The sequence below is a fragment of the Anabrus simplex genome, chromosome 5 (assembly GCF_040414725.1).
Source record: "Anabrus simplex isolate iqAnaSimp1 chromosome 5, ASM4041472v1, whole genome shotgun sequence".
NCBI lineage: Eukaryota > Metazoa > Arthropoda > Insecta > Orthoptera > Tettigoniidae > Anabrus > Anabrus simplex.
Genome location: NC_090269.1, coordinates 77,150,149 through 77,173,015, shown reverse-complemented (window position 1 = coordinate 77,173,015; position 22,867 = coordinate 77,150,149).

Below are 22,867 nucleotides of genomic sequence, written 5' to 3'. Positions count from 1 at the left end.
CGGAACCGAGCGGTGAGAGGTCGGCGTGCTGCCGCCTGAGCCACGGAGGCTTATTTTTGAAAATCTACAACCTGTTTTCCAGTCATTGACCGGGTCAGGGATGTAATGAATGAAACATATATAGGCTGTTATTACAATGGGGTCGCCACTCCCAATGTGATTTTTATTAATGAATGATAAATGCTATGAAATGTTAATGGAGAGTGTTGCTGGAGTGAAAGATGACAGGGAAAACCGGAGTACCCGGAGAAAAACCTGTCCCGCCTCCGCTTTGTCCAGCACAAATCTCACATGGTGTCACCGGGATTTGAACCACGGTATCCAGCGGTGAGAAGCCGACGCGCTGCCGTTTGAGCCACGGAGGATCCACGGAGGCTTATTATAGCGTGTTAATTAAATGGTATTGTTCCAGTTTAAGGAACTGTGCACACCATTTAAGAACACATTAAATCACACTTTACTTTCTAAAATTGGGCGAAATCTTGAGAAAAACTAATTTTCATTCCACCGTTTTACCGTTACGTATGTTTTAAGGAAAATATTTCCACGGAGAATATGTTTTTCTTTGCTAGTCCTACAAACACGTAGCGGTGGTGATTACTGTTTTAAAAGGAAGCACAACTGGGCAACCGTCTTCTATTAACACTAATTGTTACGAAAGGATAAGGAGCAGGAAATTCGGTAATGAGACATAGGGAGGATTTGATTAGCATGCTGCCGGGCTGAGTGGCTCAGACGGTTGAGGCGCTGGCCTTCAGACCCCAACTTGGCAGATTCGATCCTGGCTCAGTCCGGTGGTATTTGAAGGTGCTCAAATATGTCAGCCTCGTGTCGGTAGATTTGCACGTAAAAGAACTCCTGCGGGACAAAATTCCGGCACCTCGGCGTCTCCGCAAACCGTAAAAGTAGTTAGTGAGACGTAAAGCAAATAGAATTATTATATTATTATTTTCATGCTCTTCGTGGTCCTTCTCTTATTTTGCCGGTATTTTCATGTTTAGAAGTGTCGGACCTGTTCTCATTTTTAAATTGGATTATAAAATAGCACAACTAACGATATTTCAGTTGTAGGAAAACCGCAAAAACCCATAATGAGGCGTTGTACGGGGAGTGGGGTCTGGACCACACAGTGGTATTCCAGCATGACTGATCCTATGACTAAACACCATTCATGGTATCCACACGCAGTAGTGATGCTCCGAATTTCATTACTAAACTGAGGATAGCCTTCTTCTTCTTCTTCTTCTTCTACCGCTTTTCCCTCACCTGTGGGGTCGCGGGTGCAAATTGCGTAGCACATGTGGTTTTGGCCCTGTTTTACGGCCGGATGCCCTTCCTGACGCCAACCCTATATGGAGGGGTGCAATCACTATTGCGTGTTCCTGTGGTGGTTGGTAGTGTAGTGTGTTGTGTGAATATGAAGAGGAGAGTCTTGGGACGGACACAAACACAGAAGAATTAATCAGAAGCGATTAAAATCCCCGACTCGGCTGTAATCGAACCCGGGACCCCCTGAACCGAAGGCCATTACACTGACCATTCAGCCTACGAGTCGGACTGAGGATAACCTACGCATTCGGGAGACGGAGAGGAGCTGGTCCTCACTGTCAGCTGTCCTGAGAATGGTTTTACATGGTTTTTCATCTTCCCGCACTAAGGCGAATGCCGGGACAGTTCCTAGTATAGGCCATGATCGCCAACCCCCGCACCTTCTCCGAGCATCTTCACGGTATCCCATCTCTCTGGCCTGAGAGACGGCGTTACCGTCTAGGAGGCTGTTGTCCCCTTCAGGGACGGAATGGAAACTTTTTAATAGTACAGTAGTAGTAGTAATACTTTTTTTTCTTCGATATATAGGGTGTATCGGTGATGATTTTACAAACTTGGAGAACGGCAAAGTGGATCAATTTGAGATAAGGAACCATATTCCGGAAATGTTCGAGTCAAGTTGTTTAAAGTCCGTCCGTTCTTAACAGACGCCGGGGTGTCAGAAGTTCATCCCGCAGTAGTTATTTAATGTGCCGGAAGCGAACGACATGGGGTTGTCATCTTTAAACACCCGCAAAGCCGGGTTTGAACCCGTTAACTTGGAATTAGTAGACCAACGCCGAGTACTTGGCATTGCTTCCACTTAATTGTGCCAGGCTTCTCTCTTTTAACTATCCTATTCGACCTCTCTTGGCCAACTCTTTTTCTTTCTGTAGGATTGTGAATCGTAGGGAGTCTTTCATTTTCTTTGTCAGATATCGTCATATTTCGAAGTGTCCGACCCCTTCCATTTTTCCCTCCGGTTAGTGTTAACAGAGGATGGTTGTCTCGTTGGTCTTCCTCTTAAAACAATAACCGCCACCGCTTCTCCACTTGGACAGTGAGTGAGAGAGAGAGAGAGAGAGATTGCCGTGCAAACCGGGCCTATAGATGTTTCTAGCTTGCTTCCAGCTATTAGTGCTCACCTCCTGGCTTTCGTTTCTCCTATCCTATTTCCTCTGATCAACTCTTCTTATCCCCGACAGCATTACATTTTTTGTCCTCCGAAGCAACTTCCCTTTCTTTTTCCGATGCCTTTATTCATCCAAGAGTCAGCACCCTTCCATTTTTCCTCTGATTAAATAGGGAATGGTTGCTTAGTTCCTCTGAATAGAATTATAGTGAGACGGACTGAGCAGCTCAGATGGTAGAAGCGATGACCTTGCGAGTCCACGTCTGCGGGTTCGAAACCGGCTCAGTTCAGTGATGTTTGAAGGTACTCGAGTGCACCAGCCTCGTGCCGTTAGATTTACCGGCTCCTACGAGACAAAATTCCAGCACCTCGGCATCACTGAAAAAGTAGTCAGTCAGACGTAAAACCAATATCATTATTATACATCTTCAGCTTCTTTGAATTAACTAAGTGCCTCCACAATCCTCTATTTGCAACTAGCTACGTGGTCTCGTTTATTTCCACATCTCATATACGGGGCTGATGACCTAGCTGTTAGTCCCCTTTGAACAACAAGCAACATGTCCGACCCGTTGGCTGAACGGTCAGCGTACTGGCCTTCGGTTCAGAGGGTCCCGGGTTCGATTCCCGGCCGGGTCGGGGATTTTAACCTTAATTTGATAATTCCAATGGCATGGGGGCTGGGTGTACGTGTTGTCTTCATCATCATTTCATCCTCATCACGACGCGCAGGTCGCCTACGGGAGTCAAATAGAAAGACCTGCACCTGGCGAGCCGAACCCGTCCTGGGATATCCTGGCGCTAAAAGCCATACGACATTTCATTTCAACAAGCAACATCATCACATCTCATATAATTAAATCGTTAAAAACTGAGAATAACCATCGTCCCCTTGGTCTCCCTCTACTTGTCTTACCCTCCATGGTCGAGTCCATTATTCTCCCAGGTAACATATCCTCCACCATTCGCCTCACATGACCCCATCACTGAAGCTGGTTTATACGAGGGCTGTAAATAAAGTAATGGCAATTGATAGAACGCAATATTTAATCAGCTAACAAGTACAATTGCTTTACATTCCTTCAACGAAAGCTGCTAGGGACCATCGGCAAAGCGTTTTCTGTTGATGGCAGCGACGGAGCGTCCTACTGAGCGGAGTACAGATGCCACGTCAGGAAATCGGCGGCCTTGGAGGCGTTCCTTCAACTTCGGAAACAGTTCGAAGTCACAAGGACTCATGTGTGGCGAGTACAGAGGGTGTTACAAGATCTCCCAATGCCACCGTTACAATGCGAGCTGAGCTTGACATTGTTTGCGACATGACAACGTGCGTTGTCGTGCAACACGATAGGGTGATCGTCTCGCAATAAACGTGGCCGTTTGCGCCGTATAGATGGACGCTCGAGAAATCGGCAATAGTAGTCACTGTTGACTATGCACAGCATGCATAAGAATAACACCCCCGTAGTCGTATGCCACTATCAGCAAAGGCTTCACCCAACTGGGTTCCTGTTGACATTTCTGCGGACGTCCCAACCTGGGATTGACGCTTTAATTCAGGCTCGTAGGCTCGTGCCCACGCCTCATCAATGGCGACAATACGCTGCAGAAATGAGTCTCCTTCGTTCCGGTATTTGTCCAGGCGAATGCCAGCCGATACATATCGGTGCCATTTCAGAACGTCGGTGAGTTGATGTGGAACACAACGGGACGCAATTTTCCTCATGTTAACATATTTCGTCAGTATGTGTCACACCGTTTGATGACTGAGACCAACCTCTACGGATAATTCCCGCAAAGTTGGTCTACGGCAGGGCCTCTCAAACGCCCAAAATTTCACGTGTGCAAACTGCGACGCAGAGTTTATGTGCACAGTGCATTGGTCCCACTCGGCTCGGCTCGGACCAACGCTTCGTCTCTGGGCTACTCGGCTAAGCTCGGCTCAACTCGGCTCGGTTTTGGAGCGCTACGGAGCAAGTGTGGAAGAGGGAGACAGGCGTGGGGAAAGAGAGAGACAGCGCTATTGCTCCAAATCGAGGAATGGGGGTCTGCACTCTGGTCAACCAAGCGAAGTCGAATTTTGCACCGTGCACAGTGCATGCACCCCGTGAGGCCCTGGTCTACGGGAACGAGACCATCCATGATGTCAATCTGATCTTGAGGAATGGACGGCCGGGCCGACCTGTGCGGTGCAAATCCGCAGTCCCATTCCGACCCGCACGAAACGCCTTGACACATCGTGTGACCGTCTTATACGGCAATCTTCATTCAGAGTACCATTCTCCTATTGTTCCCAACAGTTATTACCAGCAAACAGTTTCACTAATTTCCCGCCCGTTACTTCCTACGTATATCCAGAGGCCACCCAGCGTCCACTTTCGTACATATGTAAGTATACTTTTGTCCGTGAGCTGACTTCTTGATCACAACTGAGAACTCACTGCATTAGCTTTGCCGCATCTTGATTCAATTTCACCCAGTCCTTATTATTACAGCAGTGACGGCCGGCCCATTAGGTCACAGAGTCACGTGCCCTTCCAATGTACATTAATATTGTAATTGTTATTTCTCAATACATTATACACTGGGCATATTATCTTTTAATGTTTATAGTTGCATGTGTAAATATGGGTGTGTATTTTAACATGATCCTCCTGTATGAAACTTCACGAGCCACCATTGTACGTTCATAAGAATGGTGAATACTAAATCTGGTTTCAGGGCACTGTGTAAAACCGTTTATATCAGCTCGCGGTCACAACTCAAATGTGACCGTAGGGGAGACGTTTAAATGATATAGTCCTCAAACATTGCCGTTGGCTGTGTTGCTTGGCGAAGACGCCTGCTGTAATGAGAGAGCCCCGCTCACAAACAAACTGTGTCCAAGAAGGGTAGCAGGTCGTTCTCTGGAAGAAAGCAAACTACACGGTTTACTGACTTGTATTTCCGGCTGTGCTATTGTTGAAAATTACACTATAACTATACTATTGTTGTGGAAAGAGAAAGGTAAGATATTCCTGAGAAGTCCAATGACATCTGAGAGGTAGAAATGTGATTTGCTACAGCTAAAGAAAGAAGAGGGGATCTGATATAAGTATTCATGATAAACTAAGCCTAGGTGTGATTTGACATATTACCTTCTAATGTTTATAGTTGTATGTGTAAATATGAGTGTGTATTTTAATTTGACCCTACTATATGAAACTTCACGAGCCACCATTGTATTACAGTATTATTAATATTCCCTCTTTGATCTTCGCCAGCTGTGGACCACGTGAAGTAACTTCATGATTTTCTTCCTCTCCTTGACTTCCTGTCTTTCCAGTATTTCTTCAGTCTGTTACTATGTTCCCTCTTTCTTTCCTCCGTCCAGACAGTACTTTGCTTCTTCTCTTTCTCCTGGAAACTTCTAATCTCATTAGTCCTTTTCCTGAAAATGGCTCTAATACCTCATTTCCTGTGATACCCAGATCAGCCATATCATGTTTAACGTCTATGAACCATCAGATTTGTGTTTTGAGATATTTTTAAAACGAAATTACACTCATGTTCATAAACAAACGAGAATACCTTGGAAGACTAGAGACAATAAGTTCATTTTCACAGGACATGTGCACTAATATGTTCTGAAGAAATGATTAGCATCGATATCTCGGCACACCACCACCAACTGGTAAAATGTGCCTGCGGCTCACGCTGTCGCTATAAACCGAAGGTAATGGATCAGTGTGACGTGAGCAGACGTGCAGGATGCATCGTAGACGTATGCGAGAACCGTACCATCAAATTAGTGAGTTTGAAAGAGGGTGCATTATTGGCATGAGAGAACGTGATGCATCCATCAGGGAAATCGCTGCTCATGTGGGACGAAGTGTGTCGGCAGTGCTACGGGTGTGTACAGAATGGTTCACAGAAGGCCGTAGAACATGACGAGATGGGTCTGGTCGCACCACCTAGACCACCCCCGAGAAGATCGACACCTCATCCGAATGACATTGCAGGACAGATCTGCGTCCTCCTCAGCTCTGGCGCAACAGCGGAACAGTGTAACACACCGTACACTATCAGGAGTGACAGTTCGTCGCCGTTTATTACGGTCTGGGTTACCGGTGCGTCGTCCGCTTCTCCGCCTACCTTTGCTTTAATGTGCTTAAACATGCCAGACTGCAATGGTGTGTGGAACGACGTCACTGGGGACAGGATTGGCAGCAGATAGTGTTTTCGGACGAATCCAGCTTCTGTTTGTTTGAAAATGATGGCGGCATTTTGGTTCACCGCAGACAGGGGGAGAGGCATCACATCGACTGCATTCGTACAAGGCATACAGCACCAACTCAAGACCGTATGGTGTGGGGTTCTATTGGGTGCAACCAAAAATCACAGTTGGTGCATGTCCAGGGCACTGTGACCTACGTGAATGACATCCTGCGACCCGTAGCCATACCCTTTCTGCACGACACCCCAGACGCCATATTTCAGCAGGACAATGCGCGACCACATGTTGCTGGACGAACACGTGCCTTCTTGTTGTCACAGAATGTCAGACTGTTGCCCTGGCCCGCCCGATCACAGGACTTGTCGTCAATCGAAAATGGGATATGGTGAAACAACGGGTGCGGCGCTGTGATCCAATGCCAATCAACAAAGATGGACTGTGGAACCAGGTGAATGCAGCATGGATGGCTATACCCAGGACGCCATTCGCGCCTTATACGCGTCGATGCCATCACGCATGGAACAAGTTATCAGTGCCCATGGAGGACCCAGTGCCTACTAGGCAACAATACACATGCTGAACCTAGGTGACTGAAATGCTAATCGTTTCAGCAAAACATACTAATGAACGTGTCCTGTGAATATGAACTTGCTATCTCTAGTCTTTCAAAATATTCTCTTCGTTAGATTCCTTAGATTCTCTGGCTTCATCCTGTCATGGACATAAAAGAAATTTTTTTTCTGGTACTGACCGAAATATTTTAAAATAGAGTTCCTTATTGTTTTTTCCCTCCCCGAGCGGAGTGGCGGCGCGTGTTAACGCACTACGGCTATAGAGGGGGGCTCTGCATTCGGGAGACGAGTGGGTTCGAACCCCAGCGTTAGTTGTCCTGGGAATGGATTGTCCATTTCACTTCCAGGCAAATATCAGGATAGTTTCTATATGGAGGCCACAGCCAATTCCTTGCACTTCCTTACCCGATTTCATACACCATCATTCATTTCATCTTCATTAGCTCGCCAACTGAGGTTGACACCAAGGTGAGCATCCGGCAGCAACAAGAGCCATATAATTTTATCTCACATCATCCCCGACCCCTTATCAGGAAACCAGTTTTCTTTGGACCAAGAAATTTTCTTAGTGCTTTCCCTTTTTTTTTTTTGTAATTCACCAAGTTCTCCTTTGCTTGCTGGGCCGAGTGGCTCAGACGGTTGAGGCGCTGGCCTTCTGGCCTCAACTTGGCAGGTTCGATCCTGGCTCAGTCCGGTGGTATTTGAAGGTGCTCAAATACATCAACCTCGTGTCGGTAGATTTACTGGCACGTTAAAGAACTCCTGCGGGACTAAATTCCAGCACCTCGGCGGCTCGAAAACCGTAAAAGTATATAACGAGACGTAAAAACGATTATTATTATTATTATTATTATTATTATTATTATTATTATTATTATCTTCTTGGTTGGTTTGTTTTGTTTAAGAATAAACATTCATCTGCATAGAGGCACTCCGGTTTTATGACGATGTTGTAATGAAGAAGTTTCGCTTTTAGTGATATTGGTTTCTCGATCATTGATAAGCTAGTTCCATTATTATTAGTTTCGTTTCAACCACTTACGGTTGCGATTACACAACTTCCCAATCTCTTTCCTCTTTCACTAATTCTCCTTCAACCGTTGGCTTACTCGAGCTCGTTCTTCTGCCGAGAATACTCCGTTCTTTTCGTTTCCTCATCGGACAGATCCCTCATCTCTGCAACCTTTCTTCTGAAGACTTCACCCTTTCGCTCGCCTTCTGCCCTGACTCTATAATTTTCTAGATACCAATGGACTTTCTTCACCCATGGGACTTGCGTTTTCCTATTCTTCTGGAAAGTGGGTATTTATTATTATTATTATTATTATTATTATTATTATTATTATTATTATTGTTATTTATAGCCCACCATGTGGCCGTGATCGTAAAGGCGTCAAGTCTATATATAATGTTCTGAGACCGTAGTTAGCCGGTTCGAGTCCCCTTAGTCGATAAGTTTCGCCATCGGAATGTTTGCCGGCAGGGTAGGGGAGGTGGTGGTATGCAATGTGTAATCACTAGATAGCGTGATAAAAGCCTGGATTCAGTTATTTCGAACCTCTCCGCAGTGTCCATATGAAGTGAGGGTGAGTGGTGATTCGTTCGTCGGATGGAGACGTAAAGCTTTGAGCAGACCTCTTTGTGTTATTCGACAGGAATAGGCTATGTGCCGACAACGGGTTTCACCCTCTCCCTACATCATCATCATCACCCCACATTCAGATCAGGCGAACCAAACATGTCCTCGGACACTCCCGGCACTAAGAGCCATACGATTATTATTATTGTCCGCCTCTGTGGTGTAGTGGTTAGCGTGATTTGCTCCCACCCCTGGGTTCAATTCCCTGCTCTGCCACGAATTTTGAAAAGTGGTACGAGGGCTGGAACGGGGTCCACTCAGCCTCGGGAGGTCAACTGAGTAGAGGTGGGTTCAATTCCCATCTCTGACACCCTCGAAGTGGTTTTCCGTGGTTTCCCACTTCTCCTCCAGGCAAATACCGAGACGGTACCAAACTTAAAGCCATGGTCACTTCCTTCCATCTTCCTTGTCTATCCCTTCCAATCTTCCCATCCCACCACAAGGCCCCTGTTCAGCATAGCAGGTGAGGCTGCTTGGGCGAGGTACTGGTCTTCCAGCCCAGTTGTACCCCGGACCCAAATTCTCACACTCCAGGCCTTGAGGTGGTAGAGGTGGGATCCCTCGCTGAGTCCGAGGGGAAAACCGACCCTGTAGGGTAAACAGATTAAGAAAGAAAGACCGATTATTATTATTATTATTATTATGATGATGATGATGATGATGATGATTATTATTATTATTATTATTATTATTATTATTATTATTATTTACATTATTATTATAGCAATAATGGCCACTCCCACTGCTATTAAATCATAGTTTTTTGGCCGTATAACACTTTTCATAGAAATCACTTCACATTCAGCTTCAAACTCCAGAGTATTCCACTCCTCGGGTTATGTTTAAACATGCAAGTGCCCTATGATGCTCCATTGTGTACATTAGTCGATTAGCGAGTTAGCTGTCAGTGCCATGACCGACGGTCAGGCTAATTGAATTACAAACTGTTGACATGTGAAGCACAAATGAAATGTGAGTTGTAACGTCGAAGACAGATATCATCCAAGAGTGTGATTGTGTGGCGCAACTGGGATGGCAATGGGACGGGATCGAGTCCCGGCGTAGTAAACTGGCGTTTGCAAGTACAAACAAGGGAGATAACCGTGCTGGTACGTTTACTGGTTCATCAAAGAATTCCTTCTCAGGACAAAATAAAAAGTACTCTGGCGTGACTCAGGAGTGAGAGTTGGGGTCAATGACCACGATGTTTGTTGCCTTAAAGCAACATTTATCGTTAGGGCTAGAGTCTTATTCTTATTCTACCGCTTTTCCCCACACCTGTGGAATCGCAGGTGCGAACTGTGGAGCACATCTGGATTTGGCCATGTTTTACGGCCGGTTGCCCTTTTTGACGCCAACCCTATATGGAGGGATGTAATCACTATTGCATGTTTCTATGGTGGTTGGTAGTGTGATGTGTTGTCTGAATATTAAGAGGAGAGTGTTGGGACAAACCACTAACACCCAGTTCCCGAACCAGAAGAATTATTCAGACGCGATTATAATCCCCGACCCGGCCGGGAATCGAATACTGGACCCTTTGAACCAAAAACCTCAACACTGACCATTCAGCCAAGGGCTCGGACAACTGAAAAAAAAAAGTTTTCATTATTCGTCTAAAATCTTTACATTATCATTGTTGCCTTCAAGTTTGTAGAGATGTCTGGACACCGTTTCCTTTGGAATTCTGTATGTCTAAAGAGAACAGATAAATTCCAATTTTGTAGTTTATTCACTTTGGCATCAGAACTCTTATAATGTTATTCGCTTTACGTTTCACTAACTACTTTTACGATTTTCGGAGACGCCAAGGTGCCGCAATTTAGTCGAGCAGGAGTTCTTTTACGTGCCAGTAAATCTATCAACACGAGGCTGACGTATTTGAGCACCTTCAAACACCACTGAATTGAGCCAGTTCGAACCCGCCAAGTTGGAGTCAGAAGGCCAGTGCCTCAACCGTCTGAGCCACTCAGCCCGGTTCAGAGCCTTCAACTGGACCCTGGAGTGTGGGAGGTAACCTGTCCTTCTGTGATGAAAACTGGTTAGCGGTATCGTTTCAGTTTCACGAAATGACTGAACTCTAAACTTAATGCTCTCGTTCACAATTAGCGTCGATACTGAGCGTGAAAAATGAAGCTTTTGAATGTTGATGCAACAGTCGCGATCCCTACTCATTGCCAGGCATTGAATGTAGAGAGAGAAGGGAGACTAGCAGAGGCTGAGCGAAACTGATAACAGATAATACGAGCCATTATCTTAAGAAAATTAATAAATAAATTAGATGACTATTTCTGTAGCCTCCGTGGCTCAGGTGGCAGCGTGCCAGCCTCTCACCGCTGGGTTCCGTGGTTCAAATCCCGGTCACTCCATGTGAGACTTATGCTGGACAAAGCGGAGGCGGGACAGGTTTTTCTCCGGGTACTCCGGTTTTCCCTGACACATTTCATTCCAGCAACACTCTCCAATATCATTTCATTTCATCTGGCATTCATTAATCATTGCCCCAGAGGAGTGCGACAGGCTTCGGCAGCTGGCACAATTACTATCCTCGCCGCGAGGTGGGGCTTCATTCATTCCATTCCTGACCCAGTCGAATGACTGGAAACATGCTGTGGATTTTCATATAACTCTGCTGCAGAACCCAACAACTGACGGTACTGCATTTTGTTAAACTTAATAATTCACGGCTGGAAGCTTCGATTAACCTTTTGACGAGAGTTAACATGAAGAGGTGCACTGCTGACGTAGCTCGCGCGGAAATCAAATGAAGCATAGACTTTTGTTCCGAGTTTTTAAAGTGCTTTACGCTTCATAATTTCGAAACATTGAAACCATCTGTTACACTACGTTCAAACTAAGTGCACACACGAATCAACTACACTTCACAGACCTTTGTTCCGCAAATAATTCCATTTTACCCCAGAAAATTAAACATACACGTTTGTTCGCACATATACTTCAATTAACAAGAAATGTCTGCCGGGGAACACAGCTTATCTGGACTCCTCCTTTACATATATATTATCTGCTTACAACTTCAATAAAACGAGCTGAGATTCAATGTTGCTGGAAGTATGAAGGCCACAAATAATTGTGGGTTGAGTTGTGTGGGTGCAGATACATCTGCTTTAAGAGTAAGTTTCAGTCCCGGTTTGAGTCCCGCGCTTGCCCGATCGATCTAACCTCTGACGTCATAGTGTTACAGTCCCGCCTACACCATCCACCCACGCCAACTACCCTCAATCTGCCAACACCACACCCCCGCAAACACAGCCAGTTTAGAGGGCCTTGGGATTTAAGATGATATATTTCTCGCAACATACCAGACTTCGATTTCTCTGTCGCTACATTGCTCTTTGACTTGCTAGGTATTTATTTTATATTAACTTGGGCACATGAGGCATCCCATATACAATTTTATCTATCTATCTGTCTGTAAAATGTTCCTTAATCTTTGTACCAAACTTCTCAGCGTGTTAAAAAGTAACGAAATAAGGAATACATCCGATATCTTTCTTTCCTTCTCTCTTTCTTAATCCGTTTACCCTTCAGGGTTGGTTTTTCCCTCATACTGGGCGAGGGATCCCATCTCTACCACCTCAAGGGCAGTGTCCTGGAGCGAGAGATTTTGGGTTGGTGATACAACTGGTGAGGAGGACCAGTACCTCGCCCAGGTGGTTTCACCTGTTATGCTGAACAGGGGCCTTGTGAGTGGGGGGATATTGGAAGGGCTAGGCAAGGAATAGGAAAGGAAGCGGCCGTGGCCGTGATCGGCATTTGTCTGGAGGAGAAGTGGGAAACCACGGAAAGCCACTTCGAGGATGGATGAGGTGGGAATCGAACCCCCTACTCCTACTCAGTTGACCTCCGGAGGCTGAGTGGACCCATTTCCAGTCCTCGTACCACTTTTCAAATTTAATAATAATAATAATAATAATAATAATAATAATAATAATAATAATAATAATAATAATAGTCTAATAATAATAATAATAATAATAATAATAATAATAATAATAATAATAATGTTGTACCAACAATGTGAAAACATCACCACAACAATGAAAAAGAGGAGATTGACGTTCTACGGACATATTAAAAGGATGGGATCGGAGAGACTCGCCGACAGGATCCTCACCTTCCAGGAGAAGTCCCATGGGTAAAATAAGTCCACCGAGATTTAGAAAAATGTGGGATCACGGCTGAAGATATAACAAACAGAAACATCTTCAGGCAGAGAGTTGCGGAGGTGAAGGACCTAACTGATGAGAAAACGAGGAAGAATAGAGTATTCTCGGCAGAAGAACGAGCACGAGCAAGCCAACGGATGAAGGAATACTGGCGAAAGAGGAAGGAGAAAGAACTTGGGAATGCAATGAAGTTGTGTAATCGTAGCCCATAGATGGCTGAAACGAAAAGAAGAAGAAGAATCATGTTATTGACTTTACGTTCCTACTAACTACTTTTTACGGTTTTGGTGACGCCTAGATGCCGAAATTTAGTATCGCAGGAGTTACTTTACGTGCGAGTAAATCTACAGACACGAGGCTGACGTATTTGAGCATCTTCAAATACTAGGGGACTGAGCCAGGTTCGAACCTGTGAAGTTGGGGTCAGAAGGTCAGCGCTTCAACCGTATGAGCCACTCAGGCAGTGCCGAGAATCGAACCCGGGCCTCGAAGGGTGATATCTAATCACACTAACCACTACACCACAGAGGCGGACTATATACGATATCACCTCGTTTAATAGTAAGTAGCGACAATACTTGTAATATCGTTAAAAAGAGTTGCAAAGGAAAGCAAAGTTATCTCTGGAGAGGCCATAAAGACGCTAGGAGCGTAGGAGGTAAAGGCTTCCATTATCCGAAAACTCGGCACTTAATATAGTAATGGCGCGTGGCCTCCGAAGAGGCCTGGTGCAGGTTTTCCGAGTTGACGCTGTGTAGGCTAAGTGAACTTCAGGGTCATGTGCCTTTCTAACAGCGGAAAATCTCGTTAATACATTTTCAGCTTCCTGACGGGGAATCGAACTCATGCCCTTAGGTGTGAACTGAGAAGGCTTTTACTATCTCGGCTAGACCTCACCAATAGTGGGGTAACCGGAAAAAGATATTACCAGTAATATTTCGGAATACTCTTTAGCTTAAGGAAGTGTAAGCATCTCTACCGTTTCCCGATACGGGGTCGGGGATGGGTTGGGGTGAAATTATATGCCATTTTTTTACGGCCGGATAACTTAACTTTGCGATAAGTAAGGGGAACTTAAAATGTAGACTAGTACAAGCAAGGAACGCCTTTCTTAAGAAAATAAATTTTCCTTACTTCGAACATTGATGTAGGAAAGAAGTTTTTGAAATATATTTTTGAAGACCTTCGTCTGGAGCATGGCACTGTATGGCAGTGAAACGCTGACGATAACGATATCAGAAAGAAAGAGAATATATGTTTTTGAAATGTGGTGTTACAGAGGATTGATGAAGGTGAGATTGGTAGCTCGAATCAAGAAAGAAGAGGAGAACGATGTGGCTAAACTTGACTAGAAAAAGAGATGAAATGATAGGACGCATCTTAAGACACACGAGACTTGTTCAGTTGATTTTTGAGGGAAGTGTGCACGGTAAGAACGGTACAGGTAGACCAAGGTGTGAATATGACGAGCAGAATAGAGTGGAAGTTTCGTGGAAAAGGTTAGCACAGTATAGAATGGCACGGAGAGCTCCATCAAACCAGTCTATGAACTAGCTAAGTAAATTCGAGTCCTCATCCTGAGGTGGCGCAGCTCTTTTCAGGCACACTCCTCAATGGAAGTGAGCTCTATATACCTATTTAACCACATGCCAGCCCTCCTATCAATCTGGCAATAACGGAAATCGAACCCAGATCCCCGAGGAGGGCAGCTAATTGTGCTAACGTTATTTTCCGAAGGGAGGCAGTCTATAGACTGATTATCGAAACAACAACATGGATACACACTTTTAGGATTTTCTGGGGCTCGATTCCATCATCTCCGGAATGCAAGAAATTCAAGTTAACAGCTACATAGCCAGCACCGTGCAGGCAACTCACTCGGTGTTGTAATAATGGCGTATGGCCTCCGGAGAGGTCTGGTGCAGGTCTCTTGATTTGACACACGCAGGCGACCTGCGCGTCGTGATAAGGATGAAATGATGATGAAGACGACACATAAACCCAGTCCCCGCGCCAGGCAAATTAACCAATTATGGTTCAAATTCCAGACCCTGCTGAGAATCAAACCCGGTATCCCTGTAACCAAAGGCCAGCACGCTAACCATTTAGCCATGGAGCCGGACGCTCGGTGTTGTGCAATTCCGTGAAGGTTTCTGTAGTGGCCAGCCTTGTCTGGCCGTCCTGGCTGCTTCGCCAGTAATCGAGTGAGCTCTAATTTGGAGTGTCATCTCCAGTTAAATGTACAAATGACTAAATGCCTGTGGGAGGGAGGTAGGAAGCCGCGCCAGCAAACTGCATTATCTAGGCGTGATAACAGTCCGGAAATTAGATTGAACTCTCCTCCCTTCTCACTACCTTCTGCCCTGAAGCTCAGCTCTGTGTTGTTCCATTACTATGTAGCTCTGCAGCGACGCAAGATCTCCTATATAATAATAATAATAATAATAATAATAATAATAATAATAATAATAATAATAATAATAATAATAATAATAATAATAATAATAATAATAATAATAATAATAATAATAATAATAATTGTTCCGGGATTACCCGTGGATCACAGAAGTGAAAGAAGGTGCCGGGGTGAATGGGTCTAACTACAATGTCAAGAATTGAATTTAAAACGTAAACTGAAGGTTACATTTTTAAAACACAAAATTCAACAATTTTACAGGCGCAAGGAGTAATCATTAAACAAGTCTAGGAAAGACAAGATTGGTGGTATAAACAGATCGTGGGCTTCAAGCCCTCACTTAACTTTTCCTGAGCTCCTTGCTCAAATTTACAAAAGAGCACAAATTTTATACAAGGGCAGAACTCCCCTAATGCATGGAGCACTTGCTCCGTAAATTACAATATCAAGCCTCCCAGAGGCACTTTTACAACACTTGAAAAAGAGCTAACGTGCTCTCAGTTTTCCAAGCCTACTCAAGCCAACATAGCCTGAAAATAAAATCTAATAATCTCTGGCCTTACAAGGTACTATTTACAAATAGAAATCTTGTTACACAGAGGTATCTAGTACCCAACCTACAGGGCCTTAGTGAAAAAGAACAGGTTAAATAAACGGCTCGAGTACAATTTGAATGGAGTCGAAGACTGAGCTCACCGAGCTCGATAGCTGCAGTCGCTTAAGTGCGGCCAGTATCCAGTATTCGGGAGATAGTAGGTTCGAAACCCACTGTCGGCAGCCCTGAAAATAGTTTTCCGTGGTTTCCCATTTTCACACCAGGCAAATGCTGGGGCTGTACCTTAATTAAGGCCACGGCCGCTTCCTTCCAACTCCTAGCCCTTTCCTGTCCCATCGTCGCCGTAAGACCTATTTGTGTCGGTGCGACGTAAAACAACTAGCAAAAAAAAGACTGAGCTCCAAAAATTTAAAAACCAATAGGGCGCTTGGCCGATAAAACAGGGGCTATTCCCAACCTACTGAAAGGTTACAAAAACGCGGCACCTCTAACCAAGATGAAGGGGAGCTCGAGAGGGTACTTCACTCTCTATCCCCGATTTACAGTTAAAGGTTTAGTGAAATTTTTACATTAGCCGGCGGAAAGTTACATTTTTAGAAAAGTAGGTTACATAGATATTGATTCGGACCTTTCCCTCGGGTTAAACTGCGGAGCTAGCAAGAAATAAAGATGTTATGTGGCCATTACCTTGTAGAAGTTCTAGCAGCTGACGAAGAGGCCGTCCGCCTCCTGTTTGACACACACACTCAGTAAGATGGCGATCAATTGGCCAAGAAACGTGAAAATCCGCAGTTTATAAACCCTCGGGGAAAGTTCGAGACCATTCAAGATTAAACTAGCCACACCCTCTCACTTTTATTGGTCAGTTAAAAAGTTACACTCAAAATCGAAGAAGACGGCTATGATTGGTAGAAAATTAATTACAGAAATTAGGGATTGGCTAGATTCAAAACTGGCGGAAATAAAAAGGAAATATTGCCAACCCAAAAATAAATGAACATCAATCAATAAAATAACTTATGAATACAAAACTTCTTTTAATAATTTCTTATTCCTCGCACCAGGGTGCATGATCATATTTTTTAGTAGTGACATCTGTGGAAGGATGTCCAAACTTCTTGATGAATGGAAAACAAAACAAGTAGAAATTCACACAGTTCATGAAACTTCACAATAACAAAATTACATCAGATTTTAGTGGTGACATCTTCTGAGTAAAGTTCTAAGTAGGTATAGTTTCAGTTTTTACTGTTTTGCCAATAGAGGAGTTCTTTAGGCGCTAGATTTAAATGCGCAGCGTTGGGGGTGTACCTCCCGGTACACTAATAATAATAATAATAATAATAATAATAATAATAATAATAATAATAATAATAATAATAATAATAATAATAATACCGGGAGGTACACCTCAACACCGCGCATTCAAAATAAGCGCCGTAATGAACTCCTCTATCGATCAAAAAGTGAAACTAATAACATAAGTTGGAACATTAATCAGAATATGTCTCCACTGAAAGATTAAGTAATTTTGTTATTGTGAAGTTTCCTAAACTGACTGAATTTATCCTTGTTTTGTTTTGCTATACATCAAGAAGTTTGGACATTTTTCTACAGATGCCACCACTAAAAATTATGATCATGCACTCTGGTGCAGAGTGAAAGAACTTATAATTTAAAGAAGTTTTGTATTTCTAGGTTGTCCATAATTGATCTCTGTTCATTTATTTTTGGTTTGGCAACCCTTTCTTTTCTTTCCTCCAGTTTTGAATCGGACCAATCAAAATTTTTGTAATTAATTTTCAACCAGTCCCGCATTTATTGTTCACTTTGTTTTAACCAATAAAATTAAGAGGGTGTGTCCTGATTAGTCTTGAATGATCTCGAACCTTCCCTGAGGGTTTCTAAACTGCGGATTTTCACGTTTCCTTGCCAACAGATTGTCGTCTTTCTGAGAGTGTGAGTTAAACAGGAGGCGGGCGGCCTCTTTCTTAGGTCAGCAGAACATCTATAAGATAATGGCCACATAACTTCATTCTTTCTTGCTACCTCCGCAAATTATTCCGAGGGGAAGGTCCGAATCTTTACTATGTAACCTACTTCGAATTCCTTACAGAGGAGAGATGTGTTCATTGCGATGTCTACGAACCCACCGCCCCGCCCCCAGAAGTACAATTACTTTTATAATTTAATAAAGAGAAGCACTCGCCATTCTCCATTGCTGAAGTAGCTACTTACATTCTTATTGGCCAACGTGAAAAGGGATGTGACGTCATTCCCAGTAAAGATGATAAAATTAGATTGCTTTACCAACCCCGGCAGAATAAAAGCACAAATAAATAGAACACGTAAAGGAAACAATGTGAAATACACAACAGCAAAATAGAATGCGCTGGTATTGCTCTACAGAATGCTAGAGACCTAAATGCCGCTTCGCGGCCCTAACTTGGGGGCTTACACACCTATACCCCCTTCGCTTGACCACGGTCCAATGGTTTTGTCACTAGCCGGACCTAACCAATCCAGACCAATCGCTTTGTCACTGACCCGAATGATAAATTAATTCAGCTTTTCGCCACTCTCCAACATAGAATGCGCTGCTGTCGTTCTACAGAATGCTAGAGACCTAAAAGCCGCTTCACAGCCCTACGCCTCCAGACCCCCTTTGCTTGGTCACAGTCCAATGGTTTTGTCACTAGCCAGATTGATAGCTTAATTCAGCTACAGAGTATCTTAGTTCCTAAGTAAACAGGTTGGTAACATTGTCGACCGTCCGATCACTTTCTGCGCGAAAGTAAACACAAGACAGTCATTCCGCGCCTAGCTGAATGTAGTGAGTACTGGGTGGCCCGGCGTCAGCTATTAATTTGTGGATTAGCCGAATCTCCTCTATTTATTTTAATAATTCTCACGGTACTTAAGTTATTATTCAGGTATGTTTATAATCAATAACCTAAAGGCAGTTACGTAGGAATGGATGTGGATACTACCTCTGAGTGTACATACGATTATGGCCATGAGATAATCATCGCAGTATTAGCAAACACCAAACATAGCCAGTCATTACTGTCAATTCCATCTGATTTGTGTTCACACGTCGCAATCTCATAATTAATAGTGTGCTATCAAAATCTAATTTTAGTCCATTCTGCCATTATAATACTAGATTCATGGAATTGATTGTGCGTGTCGCATTTATCACCGCTGGTACAATGTGACTGCTGGAGCTTAAAGCTGGATGTAGTGTTGAGACTACGAGTTCAGAGGCATCACCTTGAGAGCAAATTGCTCAGACTTGTAGAGAAGTTTCAATACACACCATTGTCCGGCTCAATGGCTAAATAGTTGGTGCGTTGGGCTTTGGTCACAAAGGTCCCGGTTTCGATTCCCGGCAGGGTCGGGAATTTTAACCATAATTGGTTAATTTCGCTGACACGGGGGTTGGGTGTATGCATCGTATTCATCATTATTTAATCCTCATCACATATCTCGTATCTCCTCTATTTATGGGTTAGATTGAGTCATAAATGTTGTATAGGACGAAATTTGGGTACGGTTTTCGCACAGTGCATTACTTTTCGGATGCTTATGTGACAGATAGAAACATAGAATTTGGCTCACATATGGCAACTTGGTGGGCCAATATTCGTGCCGAAGTTGATGATCTATCTTTCCTATAAGTATGTCAAACTATGAATTATACGTGCAAAAAGCGCAATATTTACGTACAATCAAGAAATACTGCAAAATCTAACGTATAAGTGATTGAAAAACGACAAAAAGTCATAGGATCAAAGTTGTACATCACTCCAAATAGAGCCGAGATTGTGTCATTAGTTTTGTCATACGACTTACTGTTTAGACACGTTGTTTGTTGTTGCTATTTGCTTTACGTCGCGCCGACACAGATATGTTTTATGGCGACTATGGGATAGGAAAGGCCTAGGAATGGGTAGGAAGTGGCCGTGGCCTTAATTAAGGTACAGCCCCAGCATTTGCCTGGTGTGAAAATGGGAAACCACGGAAAACCATCTTCAGGGCTGCCGACAGTGGGGCTCGAACCCACTATCTCCCGATTACTGAATACTGGCCGCACTTAAGCGACTGCAGCTATCGAGCTCGGTAGAAATACCTCGAAACGAAGGTCTTCACAGTCATATTTTTGGGGGTAACAAGTGAAAAAATTATACATCTTGGAATTTTTCCGTCGGTTACAAGCTAAAAACTATAATTTTGCAAAATTTCAATTTTCCAGCTCGTCTGGGAGATTGCGCCGTCATCTTGATTTGGGGGAACGGAGGTAAAAATTAGGACTTTCAGGAAAATGTGCAGTTGATCATTATTGCACATGAAACGGAATACTCCGAAAATTTCGCCAAAATGGTCAGTGTACAGACACACGGTCGTTACGATTTTTTTATTTATATAGATAAGAAATCTGCTCCATGTGCAACGCCTTTCGGTCAATGTCCCAGCAGCGATTTAGCCTGTAGAACGGTCCGTTAATGGTATCTCCCATAATAATCGAATAGGTGCATATGAGGAAAAAGATTTAGAAATAGATGTTCATTAAGGTCGGTAAATTTCCATTCATGGTGGTCTTGTGTATTTTGTGGAAGAGTAAAGTCACGGTTTCGGTTCCCTATAAACCCGTAGTCAGTTCCAGAAATTTGAAATGTAGTACGCCTCTTCAGTGACGCCTAGGCTGTTTATGACAGCTGTTGGCGGAGCTACAGAGGATCAAACCAGCCTTCGGGCTGACTACCCAACATACATGGACTTTAAAACCTACCTTTGGACAGGTGGATGCTAAATATGAAGTTTACCGGGCGAGTTGACCGTGCGGTTAGGGGCTCACTGCTGTGAGCTTGCGTCCGGGAGATAGTGGGTTCGAACCCCACTGTGGGCAGCCCTAATGATGGCTTTCCGTGGTTTCCCATGTTCACACCAGGTAAATGCTGGGGCTATACCTTAATTAAGGCTACGCCCGCTTCCTTCCCAGTCCTAGACCTTTACTATCCCATCGTTGCCATAAGACCTATCTGTGTCTGTGCGACGTAAAGCCAATAAATGTAAAAAAATGAAGTTTGGTTGAAATATCTCGAATAGTTTTCAAGTTATAAGAAATACGCTTTACACGCACCTGCTTTTGAGTTAAGTCCGCTGGGACTTGTATTGAAAAACCGTCCGTTAATGATATCTCCCTTATCAATACTATCGAAATGATGCACACGAGAAAAATATTTAGAACGTGATTTTCTTTAAGGAAGAAAGATTTCCATAAAATTTGGATGTGCATATTTTGTGGGAGTGCAAAATTCACGGTTTCGGTTTCGTATAAACCCTCAGTTAATTTAGGTATACTGAAATAATATTGGCCCTAAAACCTACCCATGGACAGGTGGATTCTAAATATCAAGTTTGGTACAAATATATCGAGTAGTTTTCAAGTTATAAGAAAACGAACAAACAAACAAACAAACAAACAAACAAACAAACAAACAAACAGACACCAAAGCTAGAAAATGTGCAGATGGTCATTATTACCCCTGAAGCGGATAACTGTACAATCATTTCGCCAAAATAGTCAATGTGAGACACACGGACGTTACGATTTTATTTATATAGATTTATAGATATTAGATGTTGGGGATTTCTATTATTATGATTTCTGTCATTTGTTTAATCATTGTCTTAACTCAAAGGCGGGCACAATTCGGCTCAATGAGCAGCGCTCGAGCTCGTGCCGTGAAAGGAGCAGTGTATGCCCTCTGACGGAAGGTACACCGTAGCAATGGCCTGCAGTTACAACTAACGAAGGGACGCGCTTTTATTGTGCCTAATGCCTCGTTCTATTCAGTGCATTATATTACGGCGAAGAAGCACAATAAGTTATATTGTGTAAAATAAGTTATTTTTTGCATACAAAAGGCCATGTGCTAAGTAAATTGTTATTTACATTCATTTAATTAAGATACGCGTATGAAATGTAATTCATTATTTTAACACGTGATAACTAAATACTCCTTTGACTACTACCTGTAGTCATGTAAATACTGCAGGTCAACATAAAAGATTGTTTAAGAATACAGCATTTATTTATTTTTATTTTTTATTATAAATTCTTCGTCCGTCTAGAGTTTCTTTTGACAATTTGTTTTACGTTGCGCCGACACAGATAGGACTTATGGCGACGACAGGATAGGGAAGACCTAGGAGTGGGAAGTAAGCGGCTGTGGCCTTGATTAAGGCACAGCCCCAGCATTTGCCTGGTGTGAAACAGGGCTGCCGACAGTGGGGCTCGAACCCACTATCTCTAGGATGTAAGCTCACTGCTCCGCGCTCCTAACCGCACGGCCAACTCGCCCGGTCCGAATAGAGTCTGTACGATAAAGTGAATTTTAATTAAAAAAGAAATAGTTTGTAAAGAACTCGAAAAATTAAAAACGATTTGAAATGGATCTACAATTTTAAACAATTATTAAAAAAAGCCCAATGAGACTAGAATATTTCCATCCCCTAGTTCTGGATCGCCGGAAACTGTGGAGAGAGAGAGTAATCATTTATTGCAGTCCAAGTTATTTGATACGTGCATAATTTGGTTACAATTAATTTATCCATTACTACTTTGAATATTACAATTACGCCTGCTCACCAATTACACAAGATCTCTAAATTGTAGTTTCTAAGATTATTATTTTGTTATTACTTTATTATTATTACGCATAAACCGGCTTCGGTGGTGGGGTCATGTGAGGCGAATGGAGGAGGATAGGTTACCTAGGAGAATAATGGACTCTGCTATGGAGGGTAAGAGAAGTAGAGGTAGACGAAGACG